Source organism: Aedes aegypti, chromosome 2, assembly GCF_002204515.2.
Source record: "Aedes aegypti strain LVP_AGWG chromosome 2, AaegL5.0 Primary Assembly, whole genome shotgun sequence".
Taxonomy (NCBI): domain Eukaryota; kingdom Metazoa; phylum Arthropoda; class Insecta; order Diptera; family Culicidae; genus Aedes; species Aedes aegypti.
The window spans coordinates 423,297,502-423,319,656 of NC_035108.1; the positions used below are offsets into that span (position 1 = coordinate 423,297,502).

Here is a 22,155-nt window from a genome sequence, read left to right on the forward strand (position 1 = left end):
AGTGCTCATAAGAACACTAATCTGAGAAGCAGGCTTTGTCCCAGTTGGGACGTAACGCCAGAAAGAAGAAGAAGAAGAATGTGTTGTAGATTTATAACTCCAAAACGGTGAATTTGAATACATTTATCAAACACTTAAGTTGATTTCTTATTGGAGGTCGTGAAATCAGGAATATCAAGGTCTACTAGACCATATTGAAAAATCAACCTTTTTTTAAAAAATCGTAACTTTTTTGTCCATGATTTCTCCATCTTGACCCACAGTGCAAAAGACTTCATTTTTTGTCTACTTTAACATATAAAAAAAATAAATAAAAATCAAAAATACGATTTTTGAGAAAATTGATTTTTAAGCTTTATCTTTGAGAGTATTGAGTTGACCGCGCAACGGGTAGGATACCCAGACTGAAACCGGCTTTTTCGTTCGCGTTCGTATTTCAATTATCGCTATTGCTCTTCAATAAAAAGAAAAGAAACAATTTATAGCACATTGTTTCATCCTCAGTAGTAGTTTATCGTGTACTGCTTCATCTACTGGAATTACGAGTTCTGTTTGATCTTTCGACCTTGACGCTTGCTTTTGCCGGAGCGAGCGACGAGGGCAGGATCAAACATGTCGCGCGTCGGTCTCGTAAGTGAAAAAGTGGCGTGATCGGGGAGTTCGGTTGGAGTAAGTTAAAAAGTGCCGCGATCGGTTCGTTCTTTTTGATCTTTCGACGACCTTGACGCTTGCTCCTGGGCAGTGCGTCAAGAAAGCCCGAGCTGTCGTCCGTGTTTTTTTTTTCGAGTCGCGCGCCTTTTTTTTTTTTTTTTTTTTTTTTTTTTTTTTTTTTTTTTTTTTTTTTCTGGGTGCTAGCCGAGCAAACGAGTGAAGCTGAAAATGGATTGTGGCCGCTCAGTCAAGGATAACGGATCAATTGGTGAGCTCGTTTCATGCTACTATTTCTAATCTATAAAATATGTATGACTGCACATTTAATCGTTACAATGGTGGGATGTAAATATGATGTTTCAACAAACTATGGATGGTTCGTCACTGTGAGTGTCGACACAAACTCTGATTCATGATTTATTTATGTTTAACATTTTTTTTTTTTCAGAACACCCCTTATATACCTTTATTTTTGTAATTAAAAAAACTTTGAATGGTTCGACACTACAAGTGTAGACTTGCGAAAGGTCCACTTTATTCAACAAACTTTGGATGGTTCGCCACTGTAAGTGTCGGCATAAGAATAAGAGTGTTCTATGATGTCCCAACCAATTGAGTCTTTTGTTTCTTTTCAAATGAGTAAAATATAATAACACATGCTTTCGTACTGACAGCTGTAGGAATGTTACATTTAGGTATTTGTTCAACAAACTTTGAATGGTTCGTCACCTCAAGTGTCGGCATAATTTTCCTCTACATAGAAATTATATGAACAATTATATTTACGTATAAGCATGTATATATCTCACAAATCATTGTTTATCATGGTCTAATCGCTTATCAAAGTGAATCCTTTGACCCAACGATCCTCCCCATTAACAAACATCCCTCCCAGTAACCTTTGTGGAGATGCAGAGGCAAACACGGTCTCCAAATAGCAAAGGTTACACACTAACATTCCTTCCCTCAATCCCACCTGACTGCAAGGACGTGGCCGGCGCCGTTATTGACCTTGTATAAATAGAGGCACTGAATTATGCACACTGAAGAAGATTATGGCCTATCCCAGCTGAACTTCTAGTTGATTCTTTGTGCATTTTCACTGACTTCGGTCAATCACGGAATAGCAACCATTGATATGTGTAGTCAGTCTAAGCTAAGCTAAGTTTATCTTTGATGTATAAAAAATTACAACATTCTTTTTACAGTGTATATTGCAATTTTAGGGAAAACTTTCCGTTTTACGGTGCAACGAAAAGCCACCGCAGCTGTCACATCACTGATTTGCACTGGTGAATCATCAGTAGGCTTCAATGATACCTTGGATACCGTCTTGATGATCGTTGTTTGTTGCTATTTTTCATAGCGTTTTCTCTTTCAAGCATACTATGATTGAACTGTTTGCTTCAATGATGGAATGATTTCGAAGCCTGCGGTAGAACTTTGACAGCTGCGGTAGAACTCTGCGGCTACCGCAAACCGGAAAATTTTCTTAACAATCGTAATATTTTTTTCCAGATAGTCCCAACAATAACCTAAAACTTTGCGGAAGGCATCAAACTGATCGGACAAACCGTTTCTAAGTTATAATTTTTTGAAAATTATTAAGGATTTTTTTCTTAGGCCCTTCTCAAAAGTAAGGCTAGAGTCCAAATGGCGAGCCGATGATGCAAAAAGGCATTTTTGGGCATGAAGAAAGCATGAGCAAAATTTCATCCAAATCAAAAAATATAAAAATGAAATTTGGGAAAAAAGTCCTCATTTTCTGTGGAACCGCTCGGGTTGAAGGGGTAATTAAAAAGCCTAATATTACGTGACGTAATTAATGGAAGTTTGCTGACGCCTAATATCATCTTTGGTATCAGTTTCAATGTAAACACGGTAAAACATGACGAAAAATATTTTATTCTAAATAGGCTGACAAAATCGGGTCAAAAAGCTGACAAAATCGGGGGTAGACAAAATCGGGGGCAGACAAAATCGGGGGCTGACAAAATCGGGTCAGCACTGTATTATAACTTTAACCTAAGCACTCTTAGAAAATATCATGTAAAATTAAGTTCATCAAGATGCACATAAAAGAAGCGAACCAAATGACGCCTTTCTACGTCCGTTCTTAAAATTACATGACGTGCAAAAACCAAAAAAAAAAAAAATACACATCATGACATAGAAGTAAGATCAAGGACTTACTTTTACATCATGACGTGTAGTCTCTCTGAACCTCTGTCACATAATGTGTAATGTATAATGCACGATGGGTTGGGTTAAGAATGAAGCATAAATAAAGAAAATAAAAACTCACCAATAACTAAATGTCACCCTCCTGTAATAAATCCATGTATTCGCTGCACACTAATGAATTAAATTTGCAGTATTGCACTAATATTTCCGACCACAGAACAGTTATCAACACTTCCAAATCTAGAATCATCTCACATGAAATGGCTTCGGAAATAACAACTGCACCATGACTCTGTTAGCAATTTTTGCCTTGCATCAAACATTTTCACAACTCAAATCAATTATTTTACCTAACTCACTCAAACATCCTGCGAAGCTGCTTTCTGTGTCACACGACGAGCAATCCAGAGGAAACAAACTTTCCATTCCCATTTCGTATCCTTCCGGCAAACTTAATCCCCTGAGCATTCTCTAACCACTCGCGCACCGGTAAAACAAACTGCACTGTTTGTTTTTTACATAAGAAGCACTCGAATATTGATTACTTTTCGATAAACGACATCTTTTAGAAAATAAAACGCACGAGTACGTCTTATCGCGGCCATGATTCAAAACAAACTTGACGGTTGGAATGACGCCATCAACAAAGTTGAAAATCACGTAAATTCACGTTCCAATACACTTAAATTAAAGTGTTACGATATACTTTTATGGTATGAAATATCTGAATTTACATTCATGCCATTAATTTCTTATTGTGCTGCAAAAAATAGGTAATGAGATATTTAGATTGCCTAATACATCAATGGAAACGTAAAATTTAGTCATTTTTGAGTTTAGGTCGCAAAATAATAAATCAAAATAAGTTTTACGTCTTCTGTAAATCTCATTATTTTTAAGAGTGAGTGATTATCTAAAACGATATTTGCTTAGTTGAACATTCTACATCTAGGAGGCGCTAGTGAGCTACAAATATTTAAAAGTCACATATCTTACATCGTGAGCTATAAAGTCAGCGTTTTCGGCAAAGTTGTTCGTCAGGTTTGGGACTATGTGCTGCAGCATTCTTTAACTAGGGGTGCTAGTGAGCATCAAATATTTCCAACCCATACCTCACAATGCGAAACAGCTATTAAGCCAAGGTTTCCAGCAAAATGATTGTTAGGTAACGGACTATCTGTTATTATGATATTCTGCCACTGAAAGGTGCTAGTGCGCATTGAAAATTTAAAACTTTTATAGCTGCCAATGCAGATCGGTGAGAAGATTGGTGTTTTCGGAAAAGTTGTTTGATTGGCAGCCCTGATGTCGGATTAGTTCGATTTTTGGAAACTAAGGAGAACTAGTGAGCTGAATATTTCAAAATCGTGTGTATCTAAATGCTAATAACTTAGTTGTTGTTATTGCCGGTAAAAATATTCGTTGCTTTCCAGTTGGGAACCGTTGAATTTGTCTGTTTTCGGTTTTAGAATGCTGCGGTATGTGTTTGCTTCAACATGTTTCCGTTTTGCCAGATTATGGAGAAAGCACATATGAACTTGATTTATTTCGATAATTGGGAACTAATGCATTGGGCTATACGCTGCATAGCTACTCAACTCAACAAACTGCCACTAGGACGCGCTGGTGAGCATCAAAAATTTCGAACACATATATCTCAAGTTTGAATTATGTACGAAGACTAGTGACTTTGGCAATGGCGATCGATGGCTACAAAAAAATATTCACTTTGTTCCAGTTCCTGTTGTATTTTACAGCAAAAATGTGTGAATATTAAGCAGCACACAATTTGAACATCGACGGAAAAACGAGGCAGGCATTTAAAATTTCAAGGGTAACCAACGGCTGAAGCAAATCTGACCATCTGTCAACCAATCTGGGCCCTTCCAACTATATTTCAATTAAATCCACTAAAAATGTACATAGATCTACCACAAAATAAACCTTGCCACGCTCAACAGTGAGGCTGCCTAAAGGACGCTCCACATTGACTCTTTTTTCAATCACTTCTCGATGAAACCTCTAACCATCGGAGCAATTCTGGGATACATGCATCTTTGGTAGAACATGTTCATCTCTCATCACCCCTCTACCAGAGAATTTAATACTAGAGAAACGCGGAGAGAATATTAAATTTGTTTAAAACAACATATGCAATTGAGGTAATTCGAACAAAATTTTAGTGTGCGTGTCATCTCGTGAGTCGCCATAAGAAACCAAGCTGATCAATGACGTCGCTATCCCATCGCCTTTCACTAACACATATCCATCGTCTCTTTTGTGTACCATCTTTCTGAGTCTCATTGAATTTGCTCGATTGGGACCACGTTTGACAGTTCAATTGGAACCTTTGGTTTCAGTATTCGCGCTTCTCTATTATAAACAAATTCTCTGCCTTCTACTAATATGGATACGCGTATTTCGACCTCAACGGTAAGGCCGTCTTCAGTGTCGTGTACTAGACTCGACTGTGTTTTTGAGCTTACATCAAGTTTTTTTTTTTTTGGAAAAATTTTCTGGCTTTTCAGTCTTTTTTAACAATTTAAAACAACTGTATGGTTTCTTTCTCCAACGTTTCGGTCCTTATTGGACCTTTATCAAGGACTCTGAAATGGTTTATTTGTTTAAGTAGTTGCAGTGTTACAAATATTTATAAACTATACCGAAGTTTTATGTTGTTTTTCGTCTATATGTTTGTTTGAACAATTAATCGTCATTGATGTTATTGGGCTATAAGAAACAACTATTAATAATTGTTTTATCCTTAAATATAGCCTTACTCACTGTTCACGGTTCTATTACTACCCGGAAACAATTTTATCTTTAAAGAATCGGAATTCGGTGTACCGTTCTACGCACTGGCGCAATTTTTCAAAATGACGGTTACTGTTCAGTTTGTCCTATTAGTGTTACGTTTACTGCTATCTTGGTGTGAGTTTGTGTGTGTTTTTTTTTTTTTTTTTTTTTTTTTTTTTTTTTTTTTTTTTTTTTTTTTTTTTTTGGGCTACAGTGTTGATATACAATTTGCTCTATTTTTCTCTCTGCGTTCTCTGTTTTGTATGTTTTTGACTGTGTGTAGAAGAGCAGCGTATGTAACATTTAAATTGTCTGTGTCTGTTCGTTTGTTTACAGTGTGTTTCGTATTTTTGATGTGGCAACTTTCCAGTATTGGTAAACTGGATGGTCGGTTCGCTCTGTCGATGATTTTCGTTTCATCCAATTTAAATGTGTGATCCATTGCTGCTGCATGATTAACCAGTGCTGTTTTTTCCCGTAGTTCTATAATAGCCCTGTCTGCATTTGTGTAGCCTGCTTCTCGTAGTGATAGTAGTCGTCTCATGTTAGATCGGTGTCCAGAGATTCTCTGTTTTAATTTGGTAGTGGTCATACCGATATAGCAGGCTGCACAATTGTTGCACTGGATTTTGTAAACAACGTTCGATTGTTGTTCTGCTGCTGTCCTGTCTTTAACCAAAGGTAGCAGTGCGCCAACCGTTTTAGTAGTTTTGGTGGCGACTTGGATGTTTGGGTATTCCTGTTTTAGTGTTTTTGTTATTTGGTTTGAGAGGCCATCAATATTGGTGAGCGAACGAAACAGTTTTTCACTCTCGTCCTCTGTGTTTTCGTTCGCATCCATAGCTGTACCCGATGGTGGTTTCTGTTTGGCTCTGTTTATTACTCGACTGATCAATGATTTGGGATAATCATTGATCAGGAGTTGCCGTTTTATCGTCGATTTTATTTCGTTTTGAGTACGATTAGTGGAGAAGGTGTAAACTCTTTTCGCAAAGTTAAGTGCGATATTCATTTTCTGGTGCAACGGATGTAGGGATCTATAGTTCAGGATTCTGCCAGATGAGATGGGTTTTGTGTACCACTCTGTTGCGATAGTCTGGTCAGGTTTCTTGACTATTTCCATGTCTAGAAAAGGTAGGCGGTTGTTTTGTTCCTCCTCTACTGTGAACTGGATGCTTGGCTCTTGGTGGTTGAAAATATCCTTTACCATCTCTACTTTGTCCCGTGGCAGAACCAGAAATAAATCGTCTACATACTTTTTGACGATCCGGATTTCAAATGGAACTGCAGTAATCGCTCGGTCTAGTATGTCCTCCATAACTAGGTCAGCAATTATCGGAGACAGCGGATTCCCCATAGCAGTTACATCAAGGTTTGAAAAATCATAACTAGCATTTGGAAAATCAGAATCACTTGCTATTACCACTACTTGAAAGCTAATTCTATTCTGTTAAAGTTTGTCGAACACGCTAATAAGATCAAATTGAGTTTTAACATTGTTTGATCGAGATTTGTTCTCCGCAGTACCCTGAAATCACAGTTTTTTGAATATATATAGTACAAAAAACACACATTGACATTATTTTTCAGACCATAGTCAACAGGAATAGAACATTTATGAGCTATGAATTCATTAACCATTAACAGCTTACATGTTACCTAAGGCAATAAATTACAAAAAATGCCCAAAGATCGAGCACTGCATCGCACTATGGCTTATCAGGTGGCCAATAATCAAAAAAGTGATGTGCCCCAAATTTCAATTCTTGTTCGCCATTTCATTGTAAACATGTCTGCTACGAAATCCCCAAAATATTAGGGCATGATTTGCATTGCACACTCAGATATGAGCTGCCAAAGTTGAGCCTATGGAGAAAAACTTGTTTTTATTAACAAAAACTATGGTTTACTCAAATGAATATAACTTTTTTTCTATAATACTTACGTAAAATGTTTTTACACCATTTGAAAGCTTACAAAACAGGCTTCCTAGAAACAATAAAAAAATAAAAAAAAGCTTTGAAATAGTGGCTTTCATTATGTTTTTTTATAAAGCGGTTAAAAAAATCGAATAAGCTTATGGTTAACACATCGAGTACTTTTTTGTCCCAAGTTGTCCCAGGCATAAATGCAGTTCCAAGGGTACTTTGAGATGTAAACTAAAGGATCGTGAAGAATTTAGCTGCACAAATTTGCACTTTTTTAATTTAAGGCTTTTTGAATTTTTCCAATATTTTTAACCATTTTCTATTGAAAACAGCTAAAAACTAATTTAGAAAATAACTGAATTTCGCTAAATCATTCATATCATCATTTCTATGTAAGTTTTAATATTTCTAATGGTTTGCACAACGTTAATCGCATAAATGGCTTATATGCATTATAAGTAACAAAGTTTAATATTTCGCTATAGGCCCTATTAAAAAGTTAGTCTCGAAAACTTGTTTTTGAAAATAAAACATCAAATTTGTATCATAAAACTCATAAATACGACATGAGATGGAAAAAATATTTTTGGCCGCCAGTCTGTATGGAAACCGCCCATAGTGGTATCGCAACCTGATGATAGTTAAATCACGCATGACACATGTACCGACGAATGAATGAATTGAACACGTTAGCATCGCTTTTTCTTTCCGATTGATGATTGTTTTGATCGCATTTCATTGACGATTCAGAACGATTTGAAAACAATCATCATTATCTACTGAGAAAAGCTCTTTGCTCCCCCACAGCGGATTTACTTATGTGCTTCCTAATTTACTATTTTTTACAATTTATTTTCGTAAGATAACTTGTAACTTTCAACGGGATTGAGTTAAAGATGTGTGTAGTCATCATGTTCTGGAAATTAAAAATCCGAAAGTTTCATACGAGTACACTTCCTAAAAATAGTGATTTTCAAGAATCTCGAAGCACAAACCTCAACCAAACTATGTTAAAACTTGCTCCAATCGCAAAATCATGTTCGACAAAAGTTCGTAGAATTGAATCAACTACTGTGTAGAGGTAGTTGATTATTTCCAATAATTTTTGGTGTTCCGTGCGGTAGTTATGATTTTTTATTGCTTGAAATTATCCCAACAATACATAATTGATTTGAAGCACACGTAATTTTTCTCCAAATTGATTGAAATTTTGACCAGAAGTTCATTTTAACATGAAAAATCTAAATATTGGTTGACTGGTTGATTTCCCAACATTTTTGAAAATATGAACACAGGGCAGGATTTACAAATGTGGGGGCCCGGGGGCCATTGTATTGTGGGGGGCCTTTTGATACTTGAGAATAGACTAGATGTTTTAAATGTTCTTTGTAAGGTTTTCATTATCAGAAGGCAAAATGTTTTATAACATTAAAAATGCTTTATTTATGTATTTTTACACATTTTATATGTTTATAGGTTAAATTCAATGTTTTTGTAGCTTATTCATCAACTACAAAATTAATTTGATGATTCCTTTCTTATTGGTAGCTTAATTTAAAATTATGCTTATTCTATTCATGTTTTAATATTAAAGTTGTTGAACATACACATTTATTCAACAGTTTTAAGTTGAAACAATTGATGTAGGTCTGGTAGCAGATATTTTTTTAAAGACTTGCTCTCTATTTCAATAAAAGTTTCTAAAAAGTATCTATTTTTAATGGAAAATCTCTAAGGTTTCTATTTGAATCAAAATGGTTTCTAAAGTCTCTTTTATCTTTATTCTGATTACAGTGTATCCTGTTGCATAAATCTACAGGATCCAGAGAAAAAATAAATAAATATTTCCAGGGACTCATACAGAGATCTCTCTAGAAAGTTGTCTGTAGATTTTTCTCTACTTCCAGAAATTCGTCAAGCGATTTTTCAAAGGATGTTCGGGGGAATTTCTCTACCTCCAGTAATTTCCTCAGTTATTCTTCGAATTTTTTTAAAAACAATACTAATATTTTTTTACTGATCCTTCAAACGAATTCTACTGTTGTTACTATAGGAGATCTTTTGAATCTTTTGATTTTTTGAAGATGTGCTTAACGTAAATCTTGGAGAATATACCAAAGAAATCGATGGAAGCATCTCCGGATAAAATCGTGGAGGACTTAGGACTTCCTTGAAAAAAGTCTCAAAGAATCTTTGGAGAAATTCCTGATAAAATCTCTTAGGTAATTTCTATGGATATCCTTGAAAAAATCGAGGTTATAATCTTTAGTCTTATCCGACACAAAGTTCTTGGGGGAATTCCATGAGAAATAATCACTTAATGAATTCCTAGAGAATCTTTGGAATAATCTCAAAGTTTTTAGGAAAAACCAAAATTTTAACAAAATTCCTAGAGAAAATCATAAAAAATATATACAGCAATACTAGCAGTAAAACTGTCGTAATGTCACGAGAAATTACAAAAAAGAGAAATATCTAGCTTGATTCTATGATGAAGAATCAAACTCTTATCTTCTGTTTGATTATAGGTTACGTTTTGTTTTGTTTTTTTTCTATATCTTGTTTGTTTCATATTCGGTCTCCTTTTGGTTCCTGTCTGGTCTCTTTTTGGTATTTTTTTTTCAAGCAAGGGGTCTCTAAAGTTCTTTTATTCAAGACACTTAAACACAACCAGGCCTGCAGTGTGATCAGAAGAGCCATTTACAAAATAAATATTAAAAAAATTAAGTCTTATTATGATGTAATTTATCTTCGTTGAGAAAGCATTCATTACAGTTGAAAAAGACACGTTAGAAAATCTTTAGGAATTTATGCAAAAGGATGGCACTCTACTTGTTTATCCAAATCGTTTTTAAATCTTTATTAATCTTCTTGTTTCTCGTGAAGTCAACAAACTCCCATTCAGAATATTTTGTTTTAGTAAATTTGTTTGAGCTTTTTAGCATAAATTGCGCCCATTATTCTGGATTTATTATAAAAAAATCCTCAAATCATATGATGTGTATCCAAAAAGTAGGTACTTTTGCATTGATTCTAATCATTCGTGCAAGTTTACCTATTGTATGTGTGTCAAAATTTGTGGGGGCCCGGGGGCCATGGCCCCCTCGGCCCCTCCTCCGTAAATGCGGCCCTGTATGAATAGGTCTAATGTACAGTTGTGTTCAGAATAATAGTAGTGAAGACCGATTTTCATACAAAATGCTCAACTTTGTTTCCCTAGGAGCAATCGGCATGAAACTTTGGCAGTGAACTACAAATATACTCAATTCCATTACCACAAGATTTGAAAATTTTCACACTACCGGCTAAAAAGTTAAGCACCAGGTGAAACCGCTCAAAATAATAGTAGTTTTAATAATTTAAATATCTGCTGTATTTCGAGTTTTTGAATTTTTCTTTACTCATCGTTTCAACCATTCCCACTCAAGCTATAAATGTATAAACAAACTATTTTTTTTACAAAATTGTTGCTGAACAAAAATTTACAAAAGAAAAACTACTATTATTTTCAGTGATTTCAACTGGTGCTTAACTTTTTAGCCGGTAGTGTGAAAATTTTCAAATCTTGTGGTAATGAAATTGAGTATATTTGGTCGGTGTTCAGACAGACCGGACCAGATGATATTTTGGCGCTCGAAGAATACGTTAAGAACTACATCAATTCTGATGTTTCCGATGCTATTTTGATTCAGATGTGTTATCAAATAGATAAGTTCCATTATTACAGCAAATAATGCAAATATTTTTATGTTTAGAATGCCTGGGGTATGTTTTCCTAAAACCATTAAAAAAGCACTTGGTCCAGTCTGTCTGAATACCGACCATTTGTAGTTCACTGCCAAATTCTCATGCAAATTGCTCATATGGAAACAAAGTTAAAGCATGCCAAAGTTAAGCATTTTATATGAAAATCGGCTTTCACTACTATTATTCTAAACACAACTGTAGATACTGGGGGTATTGCGTAGCTATCGAGCGATTATATATTATTCTGTTATTTCTGGAATTCGTGACGTTTGATTATCGCGTTCGATTTCAGGAACGATTTAATGATCCGAGTCGATTTTAGTGCCATGAAAGGTCCTGACAGCTACGACATCCGAAAAATGTCGTTAATGAATCAGCACATGGTACATTCAAAAAGGAGTCAGTTGCAATCGGGTTTCGATAGGTGGGATCCAGCACCTGGAATTCACGTTCTCTAATTTTATGTTAACGTATTTCCTAGACAGCTGTCACTTTCACGCCAGTAATTTGTATATTTGATCCGGTGATTTCCATAAGTTAGAGGTTGTTTAGAAACAATAAAAACAATAAACAATAAAAAATTAGCAGATCCATTATCGATCGAAAGTCTCCAAAATTAGAAAAGAACTGAATACATTGTACATTTTACAATATAAGTAGCATGCATAGTACAGTTCTTGTTCAATCTCTGATTACGACTGAGGACGATAAGCCGACTATCTCTGAGATAGTCCACGGTACTACTTCTCCGATTCAGCACTAATCCTCATAATTGTGGATGATTTTTCACTAATCCCTAACCCCGGACCATTTTACTTAGGAACGGTAAGCAAAACAATTTAAAATGCTCATGATGATATCGTCTGAACAATATAAATGTCTAATTCATGATAAAACCAAACACAACCCCTCAGCATTGGCCTAATCTACAATTCATTAACTGTTTTGTTATATCCACCCGACAGCCAATAGCATAAGGGATTCCTGCCCAACAACAGATGCCAAATCGAGATCAATCTCTGGGATGGAAAAACATCCCCATTTCTGGTCCCGACAGAGTTTATCTTTCCGGAACCAACACTTACCCAACACCCCCGGTTGCTCTTCACAACCGTTTTCAGTTTGTAGTGAGCGCGTGCCAACTTCGACTTCCCCCTCTTGGAAAAGTCTACACAAAACGGCAATGATTTTCAATTTTCTTTCATCTCATCCCACTCGGATGATACGGAAAAGGGAATGGGAAGACCCGAACAGTGTATTATAACAAAATTGTTATAAACAAAAAATGTCTTATTTTTGCTAGAAGAACTATGGGTTGCGATATGATTATAATTTTTATAACACAATTAAAGCAAATTCTGTTATAAAAACAAAGGCTTGTTTATATGTGTTTAAGTCAGCACAAAAATAACATAATTCGTTATAAGAATCTGAGGACAATTGCGTGTACATTATCAGTTATTTTTATCCTCAGAAAAAAACATTTTTTTGTCATAATTCAGTGATGAAAACAAACCAACAACAAAATGAGTTATAATGTTGTTTAATTTTAAACATAGTGAGTTATATTTGATTGATAAGTGACATTTTGTTCCATTTTTTTCAATGTTGAGGAAGTTATAACATATTTTGTTTGAAAAAAAGTTATAACAAGGTAACAGATTCTGATTAAAATCTGTTGCAATCCACTGATCGGGAAGGACATTGATGATGCTGATAATGGTGACCGAGAGTCAATTTTCTGCCCTTTCATAGCATAGCCTGAACCGACCGAGGGTGGGTGTGAAGCTTTCCTCTTCGAATGGGGATGTTTCTGAACAGAGCTGGCACCACAGGAAACCGGAACGGAAGTGTTTTATTTTTATTGAATGTTCAACACCCTCTCGTGCCGTCACTTGAGATGATCTGTCTGTACGTATATCTGTCTATGCATGGTTTTGGGGTACCGTCGTCAGAAGAAGCGGCAGAAAATTAGCACCAATGTGTTTTTAGGATTATCGATAATTGAGCACTTAATCTGTTTGTGTGAGTGTTTTTGTTCCCTTTTTCCTTGGGTGATTTTGAGCAGTGATTTTGGGTGCGTGTTAGAATTGGGGTTGCTTGTTGCGGCGGTCAATTTGTGGTTGCAATTTACTAATTACATTTGAAGAGATTTCTTTGATAATGGGAACTTTCGTATCCATTGAACTGGAAAAAAATATTACATGTTTGGTTCCACATCATGTGTTTCACAGTGTTTTATGTGCGATGGTTGAAAAGGCTCAAATATGGCGATGGCCCAAATCTCCCAATTGGCAGGAACCGTGCCTCTGGAGGCGACATTTTAACATCTGATTTATTGGGCGAGTTTGAGCAGTGATTTTTAATGCAAAGCAAAATTGGGGTTGCAGTCTACTTATCACATTCCATTAATTTCTCAGAGAACTATCGTACCCAATGAACTGGGTTCAATAATGATCCTACCAAGATGAAATGAGGAATCACATGAATTATCGCGATATTTTACATCAGTGGAGTGGTAGGTGTTGATTTATTGCATATTGATTTTCGATTCTTGATTCTTGGTGCTGCTGTCTTTCCATAGCTGAGTGCACGGCCCAGTTGCTTCTCTTTCAAATCGATTAGAGTGGCTCGAGAGCAGTTATTTCTTTATGATGGAAAATTAATGATCCATTCCATGCTATTTATTGGCGTTTGGTGGAGGTCTTCCAGTGACTTTAATTAATCGTCAACACGGTCCAACACTTAAGAGAAAGGCCTATCATGATTTTTCCACATTTGCAGAGCCAATAGTTTCTTCCCAATACAGTAACACTAATGTCTAGTAAAACTGGGTAACGGAGAAACGGAGGTCGCTTGCTTAATCAATAATCCTCACACAAATCTGCCATCACTCCGGTGCATGGGGACCAACCGATCGATCCCGCAGACTCGATAAAAAGGTCGTAAAAAAGATATTCTTTATTGACAACCAATTGATATATTCTCCGCCGGGAAAGGTCGCATAAAGTAACGCATATCGAAGCCTACATAAAGATACTGAATACGCGACCATTATGCTTGCGACCCGGGAATGCAAGAACTAGTCACATATTTTCACATCAAGTGCACGACTCATAAAATACCTCGAATTCCTGCCCTGGCGGGAGTTTCTTGTTTTATGACCTCTTTTAGGCTGGCAATTGGGTGAGTTTACGCAATTTGCCATTCAACAAGACAGGTTCAATGTCTCTATGTGGCAAGGCGGAGGTGCAATGGGCTGTCGGCTGGGTAACCGATGCCGGGTCTCGCAACAGTACTTGGCTGTTGTTTTCCATGTGAAAGCAAGAAATTGTGGGTTTTTGTGTGATGAAATGGGATTTTTTGGATTATAGACGCTTTAACCATAGCAGGTCATTCGCGTCTGTCTTTATTTACAAATTGTTATAACAGTTTAATTAAATCTAGTTTTTTGACAAATTTGATTACTTTTTCTTCTGCTTTTGTGTCATTTTTTAAAATAGTTTTTAGGTTTCCTGATATTTCATATTCTTTTCGTTTTTTTATCCAGAGTGTTACATTTTACAAAGATGTGTTCCACAGTCAACAGATCATTACAGCTCGAACACAGGGGAGCATCTTGATACGGTGATAATAGATAACTATGTGTTAGTTTACAATGTCCTAATCTTATTCTAGTAATAATCTTTTGCTCATATTGGTTGCATCTATCTTTCCATATTTTTACATTTTCTTTAATGGCGTTCAACTGAGTTCCTGGATTAGATGCAGCCCATTCCAACTGCCAAGCTTCCCATATTATAGTTTTGACAAATCTATTTGCATCCTGTCTGGTAATCTTATCATATATGACGTCTGAGGATCTACCTTCATTTGCCAGCGAATCTGCGGATTCATTACCAAAGATTCCAGAATGTCCTGGAACCCAAACAAAAGTAATGTCTTTTCCTTCACAAGCGTTTTCGCAAGCTTGAATCCATGAATTTTTTGATGATCCTGATTCTAAAGCTTTTAGGGTACTTGCACTATCGGAAAAGATTACCGACTTTTGTGTACGGTCAACGCTTCGTATAGCTGTACAAACAGCCATAATCTCTGCTGAATAAGCTGAGCATGAATCGTTTATCCTACCGCATATTTCACTGTTATCCGAATAAACCCCATACCCTGTGCGACCCTGACCCTTAGATCCATCGGTAAAAATCTTATAATGATTTGAATATTTTTGTCTGATTAGTTCTTTATAATATGGAATTACTTTTCTCGAACTGTCACCAGCTTTTAAATTGCGTTGAAGAGACCAATCTATTTTCAAAGCTCGATAATCCCAGCGTGGGTGTCCCAACCTCCACGTTCGAGTAATTTTTGGAAACTCTATGTTTGAAATCAAAGAGAACCAAAGTTTTGTTCTTCGAATGATCGGCAAATCCGGGGGTGTTCTATGCATTTCTAGTAAACGTATAGCAGTTCTAGCCTCGTTTAAGTTTGCAATACATTCAATCGGTAGCTGCCCTGCTTCACACATAATAGCCTTGATAGGGCTTGTAGGAAAAGCTCCAGATGCTATTCGTATTGCTTTATTGTATATGGGACTGATTATAGGCAAAACCTTCTCCTTGTTTCTTCCAGCAAAAGAAAAGCCGTATAACAGACGAGGTACTACTAAACTATGGACAAGTATGATCAGAGTTCCACGATTTGCACGCTTTCGCCCTGATATAATTCTGAGAATATTAATTATTCCAGAAGCAGACTGTCTTCTTGTCTTAGCATGGTTTTGAAAATTTAATTTACGATCCATAATTAATCCAAGTATTTTCATTTGATTAACGACAGGAATGGTTATATTATCTAGTTTTATATTTTTAATAACTCCGCGGTGACGGCGACTATTGCAAACATGGAGAAGCTGGCATTTTGGCACGGATACTTGAAAACCGACCGAAGACAACCATTCAAAGGCACATTCTGCTGCTGATTGCATTTTGGCTCGCAAGCATTTTCTGTAGGATCCGAAACCCACTAAAAGAATATCATCTGCGTAAACATATATCTTCACGTTTTTCGGAATAACATTGAAAATAGGATCCATGGTAATCAAGAACAATGAAACAGAAATAACTGAACCTTGTGGGATACCTCGTGATGTGGCGCGTGTGCTTGATTCCGCGCAACCAATTTTAACTCTAAAAGTTCTGTCCTTCAAAAAATCTCGCAAAAAATTATACATCCGTCCGCCAAACTTCAATTCTTTCAATCGTTCGATTACCATTTGTCTGTTCACTGTATCATATGCTTTCGATATGTCAATTGAAAGAAGCTCACAATGTTTTCCTGTCTTTATAGGGTCATCCAAAAGATCCTCTAACTCTGCAAAATATACATCAGTCCCTAAACCTGCACGAAAGGCAAATTGCATAGAGTTTATACAACCTTTCTGCTCTAGTTCAAAGATAAACCGTCTATTAACAAGTCTTTCAAGAACTTTTGCTATGCAGCTTATTAGAGAAATCGGCCGATACTCCTCTGGATTGCCTTCACGTCTAGTATCCTTAGGAATCGGCACCACTAAAGCCTGTTTCCAAATTTCAGGAATTTTACCTGATTCCCATATGCTATTGAAGGTTTCCAGCAATGAACATTTACCTTCGAGTGGTAAATTTTTTAAGAGCGGATATCCTATACCATCTATACCAGTTCCTTTACTAGTGCACTTAGCCAAGGCCCAGTTCAACTCATCCAGAGTGAAGTCAGCATTGAAGTCAGTAACGGAATCAAATTCATCATCAGCAATTTCATCTATGGAACATTCAGAAGATGACTCTAATGTTGATATATTTGATTGAGAATTACTGAAGCTTGAAACTTCCATGTAATGATCAGCTAGTATATCTACTATCTTATAGGGGTCATCTGTTATCGCCCCGTTTGACTTAATATGGAACTTTGGAGTCTTATATCGACCTTGTAACGCGCCAACCTTCCGCCAAACATCAGATGCTGAAGAATCAAAATTGATATTTTCAACGAAATTTTTCCAACTTTCCTGTTTTGCTTTTTCAATAACAACACGCGCATTGTTGCGTTCAGCTCTAAAAGATTGCAATGCAACAGAAATTCTGGGGTCGTCTGTATTCAATTTACGCAGAGCACGTAAAGCTTTTCGTCTACTTTTGATTGCAGCGGCAACTTCGTTGGTCCACCATGGGACTCTTTTCCCTCCCAATTTTCCTGATGTTCTTGGAATGCAAGACAAAGCAACGTTAAATATTATTTCTGATATTTTATCAGCCGTATAAATTGTATTGGGATCCAGCACTGAAGCAACTCTTCGTTGGTATTCCATCCAGTCAGCGTCGCTATATTTCCATCTTTGGGGTGTACTTAGAAATGATCTAGTAGACGATATTTTCAATAGAATTGGGAAGTGGTCACTTCCATGCTGATCTCCAATAGCTTCCCATAAAACGTTATTACAGTGCTCTGATGATATTGTCAAATCTATTGCTGATTGAGAACCATTTGAGAGGCTAAGAAAAGTTGGTGAACCATCGTTCAGCAGATCAAGATCATATTCACCTAGCATAGAGACAACTATACGACCTCTTAAATCCGTATTTGAGCAACCCCATATTTCAGAGTGTGCATTAAAATCCCCCATGATCATGAAAGGCTTTGGCATCTGCTGAACTAACTTGAACAACTCCTCCTTCAATCCATCATTAGAGAAAGAAGGGGGAATATACAACGATACATACGTTTTCCTAGTTGGAACTTCCAACGTTACTGCAACTGCTTGCAATTTTGTGTGTAATGTGACTTTCACAAAAGGTAAATCCTTCAGAACAGCAATGGCCACGCCACCCCAGCCGGACTGCTGTGTGGGAGGTTCACAAATAATTGTATAATCTGACGAGAAGCTTGAGCAGTTGGCGGTACAAATCGTTTCCTGTAAGCACACAACATAAGGTTGGTGTTTACTTATTAAATGAGCTAGCTCTGCCTTTCTTGCACGATATCCTTTCACGTTCCATTGTAATGCCAAAGATCTATATGTTAGCGATGAAGATTGTGAAGATATTGTTAGTCTACCCGTGGCATTTAGTTGACTAGTTTCTTGATTTAAACCGTTGGTGTTAGATGCGTTATGCGATGGATTGAAAATGATGTTAAAGCAGTATCCAAACAGGTAGACAATAGACATTGATTAGATTTAAACCTGATCCGTATCCATATCACGCTCTGGTGATATGTCTGTCCGATAAAATTCTTTTTTGTCGTTCGGAGGTGTTAGTAATTCATTGTTAGTTTGATCCTTACCATTTTCCAGCAACTTTTTTGGGGGTGGGGCTAGACGATTACCGTTTGGAGACGTTGGATTGTAATTTGTTTGACGCCGTTTGGTAGTTTTACTATCCTGCCTTACTTCAGTTACGATGATTTGCGATCCGTCTGGTTGATTTCCCTCCTCGATATGCGAAGCTGCTTCTTGGGTGCTGCCGGTGCGTGTAGAGTTCTTCGGTTGCGCGGTCCTTTCCTTTTTTAGTTCTGCTACTTCGTTGATGAGCTTTTCGAGTAAACGCCGAAGGTTTGCAATTTCTTGGTCCTTCAATTCCAGCATTTTCAACAACTCTGCTCCTTTTGGTGTCTCAAGCCTGTGTTGAACAGTTGATTGTTGCTGTCTCACCTCATAACGTTTACGAGCTTCAGGATATGATACATCTTCATCGATCTTTATGCGTACTATTTTTGACTCCGCCATTTTGATTGGGCATTCCCTTGCTCGAGCGCTATGCGGCCCTTTGCAATTGACGCAATGGGCTTCAGCAAGACAAGGAGGTTTGTACTCATGCTCATGTGAGCATTCCGGACAGATGGCTCCTTCTTGGCAAACGCGTTTAGTATGGCCAAATCGGTAACATTTTCCGCATTGTAGAGGGTTTGGGTAATACGCTCTTGTTTTAACCCTGACGTAACCGAAATAGAAAAATTCCGGCAGTGTAGTTCCTTGGACCGAAATCAAGCAAGTCGGTGTTGGGAGAAGGTTATCTCTGTTTTTCGGATCCTGTCTTAAGAAACGTTTAACCTCAATCACACGTTGTGACCGAAGCTCTTCAAGCAATTCATTGTCAGACATGGAAAGGCCATACGGACACGACACAGTACATTTTCGGATGTTCAAGGTTTGGTGGAAATCGATCTTCACTTTGGTACCATCAGTGAGTTCTCGCAGGTTAAGTAATTGTTGCACTTGCTTGACCTGTCTGACCTTCAGTACATACCTAGCACCTCTATTTTCGGGACGGGCGTCCTCAATGCTTCCGACGGAATTTTCGATTGATTTCCTGACTAGCCAAGGGTTGTCTGGAAGGGTACCTTGTTCTAGTGCCGGGACCATAACTAGAATTGACAACTCGCCGTTGAGCGGATCCATCCATTCTGGAGCACGTCTTCCTGCATAACTTCCATCAACTGTTTGAGGGACAGCATCAGCCGATCCCGCCCAATTCAATTGGCGTGTGTTTGAATCAGGGGGAATGTACACATTCCCCAGCCCAGGGGATGACCCCGAGGCCATCGCACTGGTCGTGGCAGACACCTAGGTGTCCACCACTAGCCTTTAACCTAATAACACTTAGCTGCAAAGGCTTAAGGTTCTACAGCTGAGGATCACAAAAAAAAATCAAGGTCAACCACCGAAACACAAACGAGTTTCCGAACAACTTTTGTCTTTGTTCCTTAACAATGCACTTTTCAAACCGTAGTATGGTCCACTCTTTGGGTAGGTAGTTGAAACTGATCAATAGCTTCACTCACGGAGCTCGAAAGGCGGACAAACTGAACAAACGTCCGATTGGTACGATCGTTGAGAGTGAACTGGAGTATAGGTATACGATTGCATTCAGATGGCAAAATTATGCCATACAAATGATGGGCAAACTACTTGATGACAAAACGGTATGACTGTAGCTTTTTCCTATTTTTGTGTCTTGTTAGCAAACAAATCAATCAATTCGATGTGGAACGAAGGAAATCGGTATTGAGGGCTTTTGGATAAGATTATCAAATTTGCATTTGTCGTTTTCACCAAATTCCTTGTTGATCTCTTATTTACAACTTTCATACTGAATCACTCTAGATGTGCGTGGAAATGGGCACCTAGGTTTACTTCGGCAACCTATGATATTTCATTATATTATTAATATTTATGATATCCCACGTATACATTTGTAGCGGATGAACAACGGATTCCAGAATACCACTTCCTAGATTATGTTCACATTGACTTTCAGTGGGACATTCAGGAGTTCATCATTTCGCTACTTCCACCTTTCAATCACAATACGCCTGCTCGCCGAAACGCTCCCAGAATGCTCTTTCTTCAACTCTCGTTTTGCGAAGCCTTCATGGATAAGTTAAACTTCCTAAAAAACTTCTGTATTTCTTGAGAATGACGCAGCTATTTCATTTATTCGCGTTCCGATACTATCATGTGGAGTTATAAGTTAATAAAATCAGCAAAATTTTGAAGCCAATTTAGCTGGTTTGGTACACGAAAAAAAAAAATCAAATCGTTCATTATTGGTAAACAACGATGATCATTTTTAGTAAAATGAGGCAAAAATATCATTAAAACTACTTTTAATTAAGAACAATTCATAACTTGGAAATTCAACATCAATTCGTATGCGCCACTTTCAAACCCTTATGACTCAAGCCTTGAAGTTTCTCTTTTTACATCATTCAGAAGAACACACGAACTTTTGGTGTTGAGAACTTCCGAAAGCTAAGCTGCACCCTAATGTGAAGGTTTCTTGAAGATTCAGGAAAATAAGTAGACATTTGAACAGTCTTGGATTCTCAATGCTGTAAGCCAAACAATGGGAATTAACTAGGCATTTTTATCAAACAGTTCTGATGGAAATTCGGTGTAAAGTTCCGAGTTTATTTTCTTTTTTAATTGTAGCACGCGAGCTCTGTTGAAGCGTAAGCTGTCAGCATTGTTTTCGGAGCGCAATCGTATCGTTTTTAATTCCTCTTTTTGCGCTTGTCTCGCTGGGTAATGGAGTAGTTGTTTTTATTTTCTTTAATTCTGATACATGCCCTTTTGGGACGAGCGACATAATCAAAATCAATCGTGTCCGACTCGCGTTAGCTTTCCGACTGGTGAGCTCGTTTTATGATTATGATAAACATTTTCATCGTGGCAGCGCTATATTTATGTAATTTTCTTACAAACTGTGGATTTTTCGTCACTGCAAGTGCATACTAGTTCGGCATAATGTACGTTGACGTAAATTGAGATATTTGACAGTATTTTAGCTATTTTTTTTAATCTTCTACCAATATATTTTCATCACGAGACAAATTGCAAATGCATGGGTCGCATTACCGACCAAAGGCGACACCTATGTATATCGCTTTCCTAGCTCACTTACAAACACCCTTCCCATGGTAATTGTGAAGATGGGGATATATTATTGGTCTCTAGTAGCAACAATCATGAAACACTAACACTTCTTCCTCTTCCAAACTGACTGTAAGAAATTGGCGTTATTGATCAATAATAGGTATGCGATTTTCGAAACTGTGCTAATCAATCCTAATTATAAGATTGGCACAATTTTAATTTTGATAGTTCCACAATTGATTATTGATCATAGCATTACAAAATCTGGCATCACACAGAGCCACAAATCAACCCAACTTTGATTTATTTTGACTCAATTCGGCTCTACCGTGGGATAACACAAACTTGGGTTAACTGACATATAGCTATCATTAGGTAGTTTTCGATTGAAAGCAGTGAAAAAAAAAACAACCCAGTGCAAAAAAAATCTACCCAGTC

At 37.1% G+C, this 22,155-nt stretch overlaps 1 protein-coding gene and 1 long non-coding RNA gene across 2 annotated transcripts in view; one reads left to right on the top strand and one right to left on the bottom strand.

The window, feature by feature from the left end:
* Positions 1-22,155, top strand: part of LOC110677033 (homeobox protein invected) — a 388,087-nt gene that overhangs the window by 240,501 nt on the left and 125,431 nt on the right. The window lies entirely within an intron of this gene.
* LOC110677034 lies at positions 5,344-5,772 on the bottom strand. Its single transcript, XR_002500908.1, has 3 exons — positions 5,620-5,772; positions 5,499-5,565; positions 5,344-5,441 (listed from the first exon to the last, which is right to left on the bottom strand). It is a non-coding gene; the product is annotated as an uncharacterized LOC110677034 (long non-coding RNA).